Source organism: Sinohyriopsis cumingii, chromosome 12 (genome assembly GCF_028554795.1).
Source record: "Sinohyriopsis cumingii isolate HCF-2022 chromosome 12, ASM2855479v2, whole genome shotgun sequence".
NCBI classification, from domain to species: domain Eukaryota; kingdom Metazoa; phylum Mollusca; class Bivalvia; order Unionida; family Unionidae; genus Sinohyriopsis; species Sinohyriopsis cumingii.
The window spans coordinates 80,808,240-80,826,186 of NC_142972.1; the positions used below are offsets into that span (position 1 = coordinate 80,808,240).

A 17,947-nucleotide genomic window follows, 5' to 3' on the forward strand; every position below is an offset into this window, starting at 1 on the left:
GAATATACAAAATAGAACCTTATATACACAGTAATTCAAACGAAGGAAGTATGATACACTACTGATGTCAAATACTTATTAACAGATTTGCCAGGCTGGAAATGCTTAAACTATCAGCTAATAATTCTGTCAAAATGAAATGGTATTTCATGGAAGAGACAAGATGAATACTGACCATAAATTGTGAACTTAATCTAAAGCATATAATTTGCAGTTTCTGGGACTGAAAATTCTCTAAAAATCCACACGTTCAGTCAGCTACGTGCATGTACCACACACGTGTATTTACCCAGAGGAAACTCTTAATAAAGCAGCTATTATACACAAAATGGCCATTATTTAATGGCAGATATTGTCTGTCTATTGTGGTGTTTGTTTGTTTTCAGCTGTTTTCATACAAGCCCACGATTTACAGCGCATGTCACGACACGCCTATCATTCTGCCATACATTCTTAAAGGGAAGGTTTGGGTATTTTAATCGCAAGCAAGAACAAATTCTAACAGTGTATATCCAACTGAGCCTATAACCGACCGCGTTCATAGAATGGGTAAGACACTAAACTTTCTAAAGCATATATCATATACTCGGTATACTTACTATACATGCAACAGATGGTTAAATAGTCATTCTTTTTAAAAAGATTCTTTAAGCACAAGTATGACATGATGAAACTAGAATGAGATGGTTTGATTTACGAGACTGTGTTATGTCAGTCGTACACAAACATCCCTGTTCAACGTGCTGCTTTAGTACACGTTTGTGCAAAAAGCTTTGCTGTGTAGGATTAAATTCTAAACCTGATACAAGTGACTACACAAGAATAACTATCGTGCGCTGTTTTATGATAAATAAATGCTCACGGATCATTCAGCAAAGATTAGAAATCCATGGGCTCATTTATTTCTCTAGTTCACAGAACCTCTATCATTACTGTAAGGTAATGCAAATATTATAAACATTAAGTACAACAGACAGCTAATTATATTTACAGAGACCATACGGTTAATGTTTAGCTAAATTAATGTACCTTCTTGGCATGACAAATTTATATTTCATGCAAGATCTCAATCATGGCCAATGTAGTCTAGGGAATACAAACTGAACAGGCTGCTTCAGGTTATGTTTTCACCGTCGTATAAAAAAAGTTGGAAAGTTTTGGTAATCCGATACGTTTCTCCATTAATATAGCAACCTCCTCAAATAACGATACAAAATATGTACATGACAACAACATTAAGTCAAAGAGAGAGAGGTCCTCATAGAAGTAATAAAATTAATTGTTAATGGTTACTTGATAGAATTAGCTAATAATCACAGGAACGTTTACAGATATTACTTGTTAATGTGTACTTTTCTATGTATGGAAAACATGCATGGACGTGTGAAACACAAGACTTTGAGAAGATGTACAACTTAGAAAGACAGTTTCATTTTCTTAGATCAGATAAATCAAAAAGAGATATTGAATGTGCAAACAATTAAATCAGGATACACAACCGATAATGTATTATCGTTTTTGATGCATGAAAAGTTGCGAACATTCAGAAAAGAAATCATGAACAAATTTAACTATTCTTGTCTTAATTAATGAATACATATTGAGAAATAATGCATACACATTTGTTATGTAAACAGAAATGGACATGACTATTTTGACTTTAAGTAAGTTCAGAATTATTTAAATATCAATTCTAGTAATTTGTTTCATTTATTCTGTTCCTCAACATTTGTGCGATTTAGCAACTAACCAAATTTGTGTGTATTTTCATCTCTTAGGTACCTCCAGCACATATATTGTTTTCGTAATTCAGAAATATATTGACAATTAAACAGATTCTGAAGTGAATCACCTATATTATGCCAGGGACACAAATCATCTTTTCACTAAGATATATCACAATTTTACCACATTCCACTGTCAGCTGGAAATCAATGTTTCTAAGCGCGAAACGTCTTAAAGTTATTATTTACGTTAGTGGCCTATGTATTAGAGATGGATCAAATTAATTATAATAAATCGTATAAGCTTCATTAGTAGAGAAATTAAGAGCATTGGAATGATAGGTTTGCATATATCTATATTGCTGCCAATCAACACTGATCAGTTCGCATTTCGAGTATGTAACTTGGTAATTAATGTATGGCATTTTCCTTCTCTTTTGTTTCCTTCATTATCACTGCATCTGTTTAATTGTCAATATATGTCTAATAATGTGGTATTAACAAGTGCTAATGTATATGTAGGTCCATAATCAATATATCATAATTAATTCTTTCATATGTCACTAAAACGTATTTTAGCCTTAAACCTGTATTGTCGGGTCTAAGACCCGGCAATTATGTATATATATATATATATATATATATATATATATATATATATATATATATATATATATATATATATATATATATATATATATATATATATATATATATATATATATATATATGTTTAGGCTCGAATAAACAGTAACACAAGAGAGAGTGCAAACAACAAGCTTTGAAAAAATACAATAGTTTATTTGCCTGAAAAAATTCTGAAAAAATTAAAATAGTATGAACTTAAGGTTTTATGAATCAAATCCAAAATTAATCAAAGAATACAATTTTTAAAATCCCAATAACTAAATTTTCTACTCAAGTTCGAATTCCCGACGAAGAGTCCATGATGGAAGACGATGACATATGCTGAAATATGTGATGTTGAAGTCTAAAGTTCCTTCTAGAAACAAGAATTATCCCTCCGGTTTTGGAAAGCTGAATAATTTTTTTAATAAGAACTGTCTTTGATTAAGAATCTCACATGAGCACATGTTTTTTCCCAGGAAAAGAAAATTAATCCTTTTGAATCCAAATAATTTGAAACAACTCCAATGCAAGTAATTTGAAAGAACAGCACAACATACAACTTCCAGTGTAACAGCCCAACGTCTACTGAAAATAATTCTCCAAAATATAGGTTATATCGTCTTCTAAAACGTAAACAGGTGGTCACGTGATCATGTTCTCGAAGCTCGTAAAAATTAGGTACCTCTTAAAGATTACCCAGTGTGGCCCTGACGAAAGCCAATCATTTTAGTCTAAGAAATAAAAAAAATTGTTTACATCTTAAACACGAAGTACCATCATGACCTCGACAAAAACCAATCATTTTAAAATAAAAATAGAACTTGTTTACGTGGTTGCTACAAAGTTTGAATCAAGGTCAGGATTTAGATCAACACCTGGTGTTAATAAACTAACAGTCAAGGTCAAATTATTTTCTGAAAAAAGTATCATCTCTAGTGAATAAATTTACATTACAATAGCATGTAATGAAAACTGGAAAAAATTTAAACTGACAATTAAATTGAAATAAATATATATTAAACCAGATATAATTAAGTCAAATATACATAACCATATATATGTGTGTTAGCAGAAATGCGACCTTTGGTCGACATACGAGCGACTATTTGAGCAACCGCGGTCGCCTAAAGAATATATCTAGTGTGGCCCAAAAGTCAAACAAGATTTTCTACTGTTTCTGTAAAAAATAAAAGCGTATCAGCCACTTGATACATATAATTGAAATAGCAATAAGGTTGAAACTTATGTTTAAGTCAACTTTATTTAAAATGATGCATAGATATTTATATTTTAATTTTTTAATAGATATTCACGGTACAGCCTATCGGAGATATTATGCATTTTTGATCATCATCGTTCTTACGTATCGAACTGTTAGCATATATAATGAAATACCATAGCCCCAAATATTAGCTAGATGTTTTTGCTCACTTCTAGGTTTAACCTCCGAACTGATACCATCGAGCGTGATGCGCGTGCTTCTATATAGGCCTAGTCAGCTTCCGGACAAGCCGTCTTCTAAAACATGATCGCGGGTTTGCAGTTACGTTACATAACGCGCACTGTAATTACTGTAAATGTAGTGCAGGAATTTGTACACGTAACAGGGATCTAGCAGTGTAGACAGGAGGAGGAATATTCCAAAGTATGGAAGAGGTCGGTTGATCATGCAATTTTACTGACTAGGTGACTGTTGCTTGTGCTGGAATATTCCGTCAATAACTCCTGTTGCAAACTGGGCCAAAATAGCTCACAGTGACTTGCATTTTTCTTAGAGTCCATACTGTAGATTAAGGATCGGTTGTTTGATTTAATCTACATGCAATTTAGGTACTGGAGATACTGCAAAGTGCCACAGCACTATGGAGGGTGGAGGTGGGTCTCTTATCGTTGCTTAGGGTAATTTACCTATAAATAATATCGGATACAGATAAAATACCCCAGGACAACACCCTCCTCCCACCCCCTAAATATAAAAGACAGGACATAATTCAACCCCCTCCATAAGTTGATCTCCTTTTAAAATTTGTTTAACCAACACAAACATACATATTTGTAAGTCGCCATTGACTGCTTGAAGCGTTGTGTGGACACTTAGTCTTACGTTTTATCAATAAAGTACGACTAAATATCTGACAATACGAAATCACCTTATCGGTACTATAAATGTACACAATTAGTTCAATCGTGACCCAACCATCTGCTCACACGTCTTCTATCGCTTCCATGTGTCCATTTATAGTAACGATAAAGTGATTTCGTGTTGTCAGAGAGTTCATCGTACTTTATTGATAAAACGTTAGACTCCTGTGGTGTGGGCCTCCTGTGAGTAGATAAATGAAATTTTGTGTGCTTGTTAGGTTTAAGATCTTAACAATAACATATAAGGATATTAAGATGCCTAATAATATAAGAACGTATTGCACGCACGTGTTTTTCACTCACGTTTTAAAGCATCATTACACACACTTTTAATCCATTGCATTAAATCCTTCAGCTGTTTGTAACACTTGCATTTTTAAAGTACAGTAGAACTTCGATTATCCGTCAGGGTGAGGGACCGAGAACATGACTGACATACAAACTGATCCAAAATATATGGTCCTGAACAATACAAAATTATGTCCGTTTGTACCTCATCCTCTTTATCAACTGCTCCACTTGCAGTTAGGTAAATCTGCGCTTGTATTTTCCAATGATTAAAGTTTTTCCGAAACGTTCCCATCGGTTGCATTTAATATTGGCGGTATGTGGAATGTGCTTAGGAGACCGTCGACCATGTTATCATTAGTTTCCCGTCACTGGTACTCGACACTGTGATAAAGGATGCAATATGCGTAACTTCTAAAATCAGTTTACCTCTAAAACTGCAGAATTATCAATGCGTCCCTAATTGGTCACTGCTGCTACCATGTTGATATATTGTCCACTAGATGGGGACATAACAGTCAGCTGCTTAACACACATATAAAACCCGACGTTGTTTTCAGAGCAATGCAGCTTTTATTAGGCCATCATGTACATACAACACATTTCTTCATAGGCTAGTGACATTCATCAGTCATGTGACTACACTGAAAAGCTATATGAATCTACCATGCTCTGTTTCAAATATGCTACATTAATTTTTTTCAGTAGATGTTGTATGGGTCTTTCTTACAAAATATACAGTGTTGAGTGGCATGTTCCCTGGTTGAATGGCAGATTAACCAGATACCACATTTTCAAGAATATCTCTCACACTCGGTAACCCATATTGCCACTTCTCCATAGATTAAAGTATACTTGCTAGTCTGACTATGCCTCCTTTGAAGTCTCTTTTCTGATGGAGACTGCTCCGGTAGCCTAAGTGGTTAGAGTATCTGCCTTGGATGCTGGAGGTTATGGGTTTGAACCCAAGCTGAGTAGTACTAAAGACTTCTATAAACGGTTTTAGCAGCTGCTATCTTGGTGCTCAGCATTAAGATATTAGTGTTACGACTTGGTCGGCCTGGTGTCAGGATAATGTGACTGGGTGGGGCATGATGCTATATGTATGTGGTATGATGCCCCATTTCTAGACATCAGTATAAACTGCCATACTGCAGACATCACAGCGATATGACAAAAATGTTAAAGCTACATTAAAAACACGAATCACACACACACACACACACACACACACACACACACACACACACAAGCAATACCTACATTAGGAGGACCTTGTAAATCCACATACATTAGGAGGTCCACCTCAAGGAAAGCATTTATACGCTTCCTTTATAGAGGATTTTGTTTGATTTTAAACGAAAACTTATATCAGGGTCTAGATGCTTGGAAAAACTACATATTTATTTTACTGATATGATGTGTTTTCCACTTACATTCGGGGGATGACACACATGTAGTAAATGGCATACACTACGGGGACAGAGGTTTATACACCTGTAGTTCACTACACTTAAGAGGACTTCGTAGAATTACCACCTCCTTGTCCAAGGGAAAATTTCAGAATTCCGTTTGCTTCGTAAATTTTATTTATTTAATTGATTTATGTTTCCAACTTTACTTGGTGTAGTATAAATAAAAACAGAAACAACACAATACATAAGCATATACATTATTCCTATATTTGTTTTACTTTAGTATAAGCCATTCCGATGACTATAAATGACCCAGTAAGAGCGAAATATCACTTGTCGTTTTACAATTTTATGAGACAATTTAAAATTTCAGGGATTTTATGGATCCAAGTAAGACAATAAAAACATGCGATTACACAACAATAAATTATTTTGGCAGTATCATATTTTAAAAATGTGTCAATTTAAGACTATAAATTACTTGGGAAACGGGAAATCAAAAATGTCAAAAATAAGACAGCCAGAATGGTAACCAATGCAAAAAATTTAGCAACTACTGAAGTTTTATGTCGAGAAAAATAGGCTGGATAATCATGGATCAAGACTACAAAAACACTAACTTACATTTTTATGCAAGATAGCAACTAGCTCAAGGCTTCCTTAACTATACTATCTCCTATTGCACCAGTCGTTAGTGACATAGCTTATGACGTAAATAGCTTCCAATCAGCACCAGCTGGAGTACAAGTCTTTACTACAACTTTTTCTTCCTTCGGTCGTCTGACAAACACATTATCTCCCAAGACTCGTTAAATGATAAATTAATAAAAAGGTCATTGAAAAATCGTGACAATCATGTTCCTAGACACTGTTATTGGGTAGAATGAAATATCAATTTTTTTCTCCTCGACTTAATACAAATTTAGTCTCAAGTAATGAACAAACATTTAAAAAGTATTTAATTGGACCACCGCTATATTAATGTTTAGTTGAAGAAAGTACGCAACACATATTTTTCTCTTGCAAATTTTACCTAGCACAAGGCATGTAATGTTCCAAACCCTACTCCATATGGTAAATCACCTTTAAATATCTTTAATATGGTGATACAATGCTCCCATATGAAATAAGCATTCATGTATTTAGGTCCATCCCAATTTGTTTGACAATCATGCCTGCTGAGATTCGAACAACCAAACTTTAGCTCAGAAATCAGCCCACAAAACAGACGATATTTGTATTTGATGAACCGAGTTTTCGGCTATCTGCCTGTTTTTGTTGTGGTATCTTTTGTCAGTTTAAAATCTTTTATAGAAGGATAGAAACGATGTTATTGCATGTGTATAAAACAGTGCTGAAATTCATATCTCAGTATGATTTTGTTTTTCATTTCTTCCCTGTGTTTACATGTTTGAAAATGATTATACCGTAGAAATGTATTATTTGTTAACATATGATTTATAACTGTCTCATTTCTAGAAAGACAGCTTCAGTTGCCTAGTTGTTAGAGCGTCCGCTTTGGATGCGGGAGGTCGCGGGTTCGAACCCCGGACGAGTCATACCAAAGACTTGTAAAAATAGTACTACCAGCTGTCTCATTAGGCGCTCAGCACTAAGAGGTTAGTGTAAGCACTGGTTGGGCAGTTGTCAGGATAATGTGAATTGGTGGGGCATGATGCTAAATGTCTGCGGCATGACCCCCCAGTGCTAGACATCACTATAAAATGCCACAATGCAGACAGCATAGATATATAGCTGAAATATTGTTAAAGCAACGTTAAAAACCCACATTTCACACACTCATTTCAAGAAGAATAAGTGTCCTTTAAGTAGCTATAACAAGTATTCCAGTGCTGTATATTTTATTGATTTTATTGATTTTCTGTTGGAGTTAGCTTGCAATGGCACACATTGAGATATCGTTCTGTTGTGCCGTCTATCCTTGTCGCGTTTAGCCAACCATGTTCAAGCAGTCCTAAGGATGACGTTTGCAGCACTTGCTAACATTTTAATGACTGCTTCACCCCTCCAGTATCCGCGAGGACTGTTGTAGATTTTGGATAACATCCCATCTGAAATGATGTTTCTATTGTGCATGATGGATTGTTATTTCATTATTATATATCAATATATTTGACCTCCAATGAGAATATTAACCTTCATACCTCCTTTGATATCCATCCTAGTGCACAATTAATTGAACTGAGGTCATGAATGAGATTTAGCTCGACACGCTGACGTACTCAGATATTATAAGCAAGCTCATGTTTGCAACATGCATCATCGGTACGAGTGATAGGTACTTCTCGAGGCATCGGTTAATTGTTAAAGTCATGAAACGATAGGAACTCGACAATTACTTTTGTGAAGTTGAGCTGGGATTTACAGAACGAGTTTTCATGGGGAAGCACATACAATATGAAGGCATGATTGTGTTATACACCAACTGACATTCAGCATGACATCACGAACTTGAAATAGCTCAGATTTTACTGTCATAAATTTGTATGCGAAGGCAAAGTCCAAAGTACCCAAACACAGTGACATGTTTCCAAACTCATTTCGCGCCGTTGGCAGACGCTGGACCGTGGTATGAGGTGTTCAGATATTTTACGGTAGCGCTTCAGTCATTTCTAAGAATCAAATCTTCCAACATTGATTTCCTTTCCACGTTCGATGAATTGCGTACCATTGAAGACCTTAATACGAGAGAGGAAATCTTGGCGTGTACGACGAAACGATGGTTGAACACAGAAACAACATATGCAAGAATATTTTCCCGAAGTCGACACAACAAGCATCAGTGATCTATATAACACAACAATGCGCACACGTGCCTAAAGTGATTCGGGACACCTGTAACACGTTAATGCTATTGCTCGCAATTGACGCGTATGGCCTCGCCAACATTTTGTTTGTCCTTTGGACTGTACAAATATCTGAACATGAATGTGTCTGGCATGATCTTCAATCCATTATACACTGTCAACAACAGAAAACTGCCAGTGATGTCATAGCAGAGTATGTTGACTGACTTCACCTAGAACTTCTTCGCGGTTACAAAGATGTTCGCGAAGATATCAAATGTATGTTTCTGTCACGACAGATTCCACGGGAAGACCTCATATAGGGCTCCGGACGTATCTTTGCACCGCTGCCTAAATCCAAAAATGGAGATTGTCTGTGCAGTTTGCAGTTGTACTCATTTTACAAGTGATACAGTAATGCAAAACCTGCGCCAGATCTTCAGCTATTCCATGCAACTGGAAACCAAGATTTATTTAATTATATATATATATATATATATATATATATATATATATATATATATATATATATATATATATATATATATATATATATATATATATATATATATATATATATATATATATATATATATATATATATATATATATATATATATATATATATATATATATATATATATATATATATATATATATATATATATATATATATATATATATATATATATATATATATATATATATATATATATATATAACATACATGATTGTTAGTTCATGTACATAAATATTTGTGCATACTATTCACTCAGACATGCTAAGTAAATTAGTCATAATCTCAACCATCCATATTATCAGATGGGTCAAAGCATTTTCCATTCATTAATAAGCTAGGGGTTGATATTACACATCGTTAAATTTGTCTAAATTATAAAATTTGTCACGTTGTATATATATATATATATATATATATATATATATATATATATATATATATATATATATATATATATATATATATATATATATAATTTTGTTTTGTTTTTAATAATGATTGTTACAATTAGATTCATCATTAAAAACTGCACTGTGGTATTAGGTGTTAGGGCAAATAACTGTGACCCACGAATCTGCAATTTAACAGAATCATCCATGCACTCCCAAATTACAAAATGTAAGCCTCATGAATACTTAATATTTTACACTAAAAATAAAAATGATCAAATAATGAGATTGATAAAACAATTTTTTTTTTAAAAAAAACACCGCTATTTAAAGATTAACAGTTTCCTTGACTTCTTGCCATTTTGCCAACATTGCAAATTACTGTCATAGAAGTAGAGAAAACGAGAAATCAATTTGTTTGCAATGTGTGGAATTAAAATTTAGGCTTCTTTGGTAAAAAATTCAATTAAAAAAATAAAGATATGTTGTCTGTCTATTCATGAACTATTTAATTTCATTTTTATAATAGTGTATTTGAATCCTCAATCAGTGCCTTATGTGACAGATTCGGTCTATGTTGTTTGCAATTGGACCTGACTTATAGGCAAGACAGTGGTAGTAAACATGTAAACGAGAATGAGTACCATGCATAATATTAAAGACTGGGGATTCTGTTTCATAAGGAAAAGATGAATAGGCACTAGATGGTTCAGTGAATAAACACTTGTCAATGCTATTTTGTTTATGATCGCAAACATCTCCTGCAAGCAAATAGTAAATCATTATGTGTCAGACGGATCTATATCAACACCCTTCCCATAACAGAAAACCTAAATCCCTTCTGGTCTTTTATGTAAAAATGTTTAAATGATTTTGTATTTCGTTGATTGAATATACAAAATAGAACCTTATATACACAGTAATTCAAACGAAGGAAGTATGATACACTACTGATGTCAAATACTTATTAACAGATTTGCCAGGCTGGAAATGCTTAAACTATCAGCTAATAATTCTGTCAAAATGAAATGGTATTTCATGGAAGAGACAAGATGAATACTGACCATAAATTGTGAACTTAATCTAAAGCATATAATTTGCAGTTTCTGGGACTGAAAATTCTCTAAAAATCCACACGTTCAGTCAGCTACGTGCATGTACCACACACGTGTATTTACCCAGAGGAAACTCTTAATAAAGCAGCTATTATACACAAAATGGCCATTATTTAATGGCAGATATTGTCTGTCTATTGTGGTGTTTGTTTGTTTTCAGCTGTTTTCATACAAGCCCACGATTTACAGCGCATGTCACGACACGCCTATCATTCTGCCATACATTCTTAAAGGGAAGGTTTGGGTATTTTAATCGCAAGCAAGAACAAATTCTAACAGTGTATATCCAACTGAGCCTATAACCGACCGCGTTCATAGAATGGGTAAGACACTAAACTTTCTAAAGCATATATCATATACTCGGTATACTTACTATACATGCAACAGATGGTTAAATAGTCATTCTTTTTAAAAAGATTCTTTAAGCACAAGTATGACATGATGAAACTAGAATGAGATGGTTTGATTTACGAGACTGTGTTATGTCAGTCGTACACAAACATCCCTGTTCAACGTGCTGCTTGAGTACACGTTTGTGCAAAAAGCTTTGCTGTGTAGGATTAAATTCTAAACCTGATACAAGTGACTACACAAGAATAACTATCGTGCGCTGTTTTATGATAAATAAATGCTCACGGATCATTCAGCAAAGATTAGAAATCCATGGGCTCATTTATTTCTCTAGTTCACAGAACCTCTATCATTACTGTAAGGTAATGCAAATATTATAAACATTAAGTACAACAGACAGCTAATTATATTTACAGAGACCATACGGTTAATGTTTAGCTAAATTAATGTACCTTCTTGGCATGACAAATTTATATTTCATGCAAGATCTCAATCATGGCCAATGTAGTCTAGGGAATACAAACTGAACAGGCTGCTTCAGGTTATGTTTTCACCGTCGTATAAAAAAAGTTGGAAAGTTTTGGTAATCCGATACGTTTCTCCATTAATATAGCAACCTCCTCAAATAACGATACAAAATATGTACATGACAACAACATTAAGTCAAAGAGAGAGAGGTCCTCATAGAAGTAATAAAATTAATTGTTAATGGTTACTTGATACAATTAGCTAATAATCACAGGAACGTTTACAGATATTACTTGTTAATGTGTACTTTTCTATGTATGGAAAACATGCATGGACGTGTGAAACACAAGACTTTGAGAAGATGTACAACTTAGAAAGACAGTTTCATTTTCTTAGATCAGATAAATCAAAAAGAGATATTGAATGTGCAAACAATTAAATCAGGATACACAACCGATAATGTATTATCGTTTTTGATGCATGAAAAGTTGCGAACATTCAGAAAAGAAATCATGAACAAATTTAACTATTCTTGTCTTAATTAATGAATACATATTGAGAAATAATGCATACACATTTGTTATGTAAACAGAAATGGACATGACTATTTTGACTTTAAGTAAGTTCAGAATTATTTAAATATCAATTCTAGTAATTTGTTTCATTTATTCTGTTCCTCAACATTTGTGCGATTTAGCAACTAACCAAATTTGTGTGTATTTTCATCTCTTAGGTACCTCCAGCACATATATTGTTTTCGTAATTCAGAAATATATTGACAATTAAACAGATTCTGAAGTGAATCACCTATATTATGCCAGGGACACAAATCATCTTTTCACTAAGATATATCACAATTTTACCACATTCCACTGTCAGCTGGAAATCAATGTTTCTAAGCGCGAAACGTCTTAAAGTTATTATTTACGTTAGTGGCCTATGTATTAGAGATGGATCAAATTAATTATAATAAATCGTATAAGCTTCATTAGTAGAGAAATTAAGAGCATTGGAATGATAGGTTTGCATATATCTATATTGCTGCCAATCAACACTGATCAGTTCGCATTTCGAGTATGTAACTTGGTAATTAATGTATGGCATTTTCCTTCTCTTTTGTTTCCTTCATTATCACTGCATCTGTTTAATTGTCAATATATGTCTAATAATGTGGTATTAACAAGTGCTAATGTATATGTAGGTCCATAATCAATATATCATAATTAATTCTTTCATATGTCACTAAAACGTATTTTAGCCTTAAACCTGTATTGTCGGGTCTAAGACCCGGCAATTATATATATATATATATATATATATGTTTAGGCTCGAATAAACAGTAACACAAGAGAGAGTGCAAACAACAAGCTTTGAAAAAATACAATAGTTTATTTGCCTGAAAAAATTCTGAAAAAATTAAAATAGTATGAACTTAAGGTTTTATGAATCAAATCCAAAATTAATCAAAGAATACAATTTTTAAAATCCCAATAACTAAATTTTCTACTCAAGTTCGAATTCCCGACGAAGAGTCCAAGATGGAAGACGATGACATATGCTGAAATATGTGATGTTGAAGTCTAAAGTTCCTTCTAGAAACAAGAATTATCCCTCCGGTTTTGGAAAGCTGAATAATTTTTTTAATAAGAACTGTCTTTGATTAAGAATCTCACATGAGCACATGTTTTTTCCCAGGAAAAAAAAATTAATCCTTTTGAATCCAAATAATTTGAAACAACTCCAATGCAAGTAATTTGAAAGAACAGCACAACATACAACTTCCAGTGTAACAGCCCAACGTCTACTGAAAATAATTCTCCAAAATATAGGTTATATCGTCTTCTAAAACGTAAACAGGTGGTCACGTGATCATGTTCTCGAAGCTCGTAAAAATTAGGTACCTCTTAAAGATTACCCAGTGTGGCCCTGACGAAAGCCAATCATTTTAGTCTAAGAAATAAAAAAAATTGTTTACATCTTAAACACGAAGTACCATCATGACCTCGACAAAAACCAATCATTTTAAAATAAAAATAGAACTTGTTTACGTGGTTGCTACAAAGTTTGAATCAAGGTCAGGATTTAGATCAACACCTGGTGTTAATAAACTAACAGTCAAGGTCAAATTATTTTCTGAAAAAAAGTATCATCTCTAGTGAATAAATTTACATTACAATAGCATGTAATGAAAACTGGAAAAAATTTAAACTGACAATTAAATTGAAATAAATATATATTAAACCAGATATAATTAAGTCAAATATACATAACCATATATATTTGTGTTAGCAGAAATGCGACCTTTGGTCGACATACGAGCGACTATTTGAGCAACCGCGGTCGCCTAAAGAATATATCTAGTGTGGCCCAAAAGTCAAACAAGATTTTCTACTGTTTCTGTAAAAAATAAAAGCGTATCAGCCACTTGATACATATAATTGAAATAGCAATAAGGTTGAAACTTATGTTTAAGTCAACTTTATTTAAAATGATGCATAGATATTTATATTTTAATTTTTTAATAGATATTCACGGTACAGCCTATCGGAGATATTATGCATTTTTGATCATCATCGTTCTTACGTATCGAACTGTTAGCATATATAATGAAATACCATAGCCCCAAATATTAGCTAGATATTTTTGCTCACTTCTAGGTTTAACCTCCGAACTGATACCATCGAGCGTGATGCGCGTGCTTCTATATAGGCCTAGTCAGCTTCCGGACAAGCCGTCTTCTAAAACATGATCGCGGGTTTGCAGTTACGTTACATAACGCGCACTGTAATTACTGTAAATGTAGTGCAGGAATTTGTACACGTAACAGGGATCTAGCAGTGTAGACAGGAGGAGGAATATTCCAAAGTATGGAAGAGGTCGGTTGATCATGCAATTTTACTGACTAGGTGACTGTTGCTTGTGCTGGAATATTCCGTCAATAACTCCTGTTGCAAACTGGGCCAAAATAGCTCACAGTGACTTGCATTTTTCTTAGAGTCCATACTGTAGATTAAGGATCGGTTGTTTGATTTAATCTACATGCAATTTAGGTACTGGAGATACTGCAAAGTGCCACAGCACTATGGAGGGTGGAGGTGGGTCTCTTATCGTTGCTTAGGGTAATTTACCTATAAATAATATCGGATACAGATAAAATACCCCAGGACAACACCCTCCTCCCACCCCCTAAATATAAAAGACAGGACATAATTCAACCCCCTCCATAAGTTGATCTCCTTTTAAAATTTGTTTAACCAACACAAACATACATATTTGTAAGTCGCCATTGACTGCTTGAAGCGTTGTGTGGACACTTAGTCTTACGTTTTATCAATAAAGTACGACTAAATATCTGACAATACGAAATCACCTTATCGGTACTATAAATGTACACAATTAGTTCAATCGTGACCCAACCATCTGCTCACACGTCTTCTATCGCTTCCATGTGTCCATTTATAGTAACGATAAAGTGATTTCGTGTTGTCAGAGAGTTCATCGTACTTTATTGATAAAACGTTAGACTCCTGTGGTGTGGGCCTCCTGTGAGTAGATAAATGAAATTTTGTGTGCTTGTTAGGTTTAAGATCTTAACAATAACATATAAGGATATTAAGATGCCTAATAATATAAGAACGTATTGCACGCACGTGTTTTTCACTCACGTTTTAAAGCATCATTACACACACTTTTAATCCATTGCATTAAATCCTTCAGCTGTTTGTAACACTTGCATTTTTAAAGTACAGTAGAACTTCGATTATCCGTCAGGGTGAGGGACCGAGAACATGACTGACATACAAACTGATCCAAAATATATGGTCCTGAACAATACAAAATTATGTCCGTTTGTACCTCATCCTCTTTATCAACTGCTCCACTTGCAGTTAGGTAAATCTGCGCTTGTATTTTCCAATGATTAAAGTTTTTCCGAAACGTTCCCATCGGTTGCATTTAATATTGGCGGTATGTGGAATGTGCTTAGGAGACCGTCGACCATGTTATCATTAGTTTCCCGTCACTGGTACTCGACACTGTGATAAAGGATGCAATATGCGTAACTTCTAAAATCAGTTTACCTCTAAAACTGCAGAATTATCAATGCGTCCCTAATTGGTCACTGCTGCTACCATGTTGATATATTGTCCACTAGATGGGGACATAACAGTCAGCTGCTTAACACACATATAAAACCCGACGTTGTTTTCAGAGCAATGCAGCTTTTATTAGGCCATCATGTACATACAACACATTTCTTCATAGGCTAGTGACATTCATCAGTCATGTGACTACACTGAAAAGCTATATGAATCTACCATGCTCTGTTTCAAATATGCTACATTAATTTTTTTCAGTAGATGTTGTATGGGTCTTTCTTACAAAATATACAGTGTTGAGTGGCATGTTCCCTGGTTGAATGGCAGATTAACCAGATACCACATTTTCAAGAATATCTCTCACACTCGGTAACCCATATTGCCACTTCTCCATAGATTAAAGTATACTTGCTAGTCTGACTATGCCTCCTTTGAAGTCTCTTTTCTGATGGAGACTGCTCCGGTAGCCTAAGTGGTTAGAGTATCTGCCTTGGATGCTGGAGGTTATGGGTTTGAACCCAAGCTGAGTAGTACTAAAGACTTCTATAAACGGTTTTAGCAGCTGCTATCTTGGTGCTCAGCATTAAGATATTAGTGTTACGACTTGGTCGGCCTGGTGTCAGGATAATGTGACTGGGTGGGGCATGATGCTATATGTATGTGGTATGATGCCCCATTTCTAGACATCAGTATAAACTGCCATACTGCAGACATCACAGCGATATGACAAAAATGTTAAAGCTACATTAAAAACATGAATCACACACACACACACACACACACACACACACACACACACACACAAGCAATACCTACATTAGGAGGACCTTGTAAATCCACATACATTAGGAGGTCCACCTCAAGGAAAGCATTTATACGCTTCCTTTATAGAGGATTTTGTTTGATTTTAAACGAAAACTTATATCAGGGTCTAGATACTTGGAAAAACTACATATTTATTTTACTGATATGATGTGTTTTCCACTTACATTCGGGGGATGACACACATGTAGTAAATGGCATACACTACGGGGACAGAGGTTTACACACCTGTAGTTCACTACACTTAAGAGGACTTCGTAGAATTACCACCTCCTTGTCCAAGGGAAAATTTCAGAATTCCGTTTGCTTCGTAAATTTTATTTATTTAATTGATTTATGTTTCCAACTTTACTTGGTGTAGTATAAATAAAAACAGAAACAACACAATACATAAGCATATACATTATTCCTATATTTGTTTTACTTTAGTATAAGCCATTCCGATGACTATAAATGACCCAGTAAGAGCGAAATATCACTTGTCGTTTTACAATTTTATGAGACAATTTAAAATTTCAGGGATTTTATGGATCCAAGTAAGACAATAAAAACATGCGATTACACAACAATAAATTATTTTGGCAGTATCATATTTTAAAAATGTGTCAATTTAAGAATATAAATTACTTGGGAAACGGGAAATCAAAAATGTCAAAAATAAGACAGCCAGAATGGTAACCAATGCAAAAAATTTAGTAACTATTGAAGTTTTATGTCGAGAAAAATAAGGCTGGATAATCATGGATCAAGACTACAAAAACACTAACTTACATTTTTATGCAAGATAGCAACTAGCTCAAGGCTTCCTTAACTATACTATCTCCTATTGCACCAGTCGTTAGTGACATAGCTTATGACGTAAATAGCTTCCAATCAGCACCAGCTGGAGTACGAGTCTTTACTACAACTTTTTCTTCCTTCAGTCGTCTGACAAACACATTATCTCCCAAGACTCGTTAAATGATAAATTAATAAAAAGGTCATTGAAAAATCGTGACAATCATGTTCCTAGACACTGTTATTGGGTAGAATGAAATATAAATTTTTTTCTCCTCGACTTAATACAAATTTAGTCTCAAGTAATGAACAAACATTTAAAAAGTATTTAATTGGACCACCGCTATATTAATGTTTAGTTGAAGAAAGTACGCAACACATATTTTTCTCTTGCAAATTTTA

At 34.0% G+C, this 17,947-nt stretch overlaps 1 protein-coding gene across 1 annotated transcript in view; it reads left to right on the forward strand.

Annotated features, from left to right (window-relative positions):
* Window positions 1-417: 417 nt before the first annotated feature.
* Window positions 418-17,947, forward strand: part of LOC149786824 (interferon-induced protein 44-like) — a 208,531-nt gene continuing 191,001 nt past the window's right edge. Inside the window, exons 1-2 of the mRNA XM_089978270.1 lie at window positions 418-549; window positions 11,191-11,353. The gene's annotated coding sequence lies outside the window, so the exon portion shown is untranslated. The remainder of the gene's footprint in view (window positions 550-11,190; window positions 11,354-17,947) is intronic.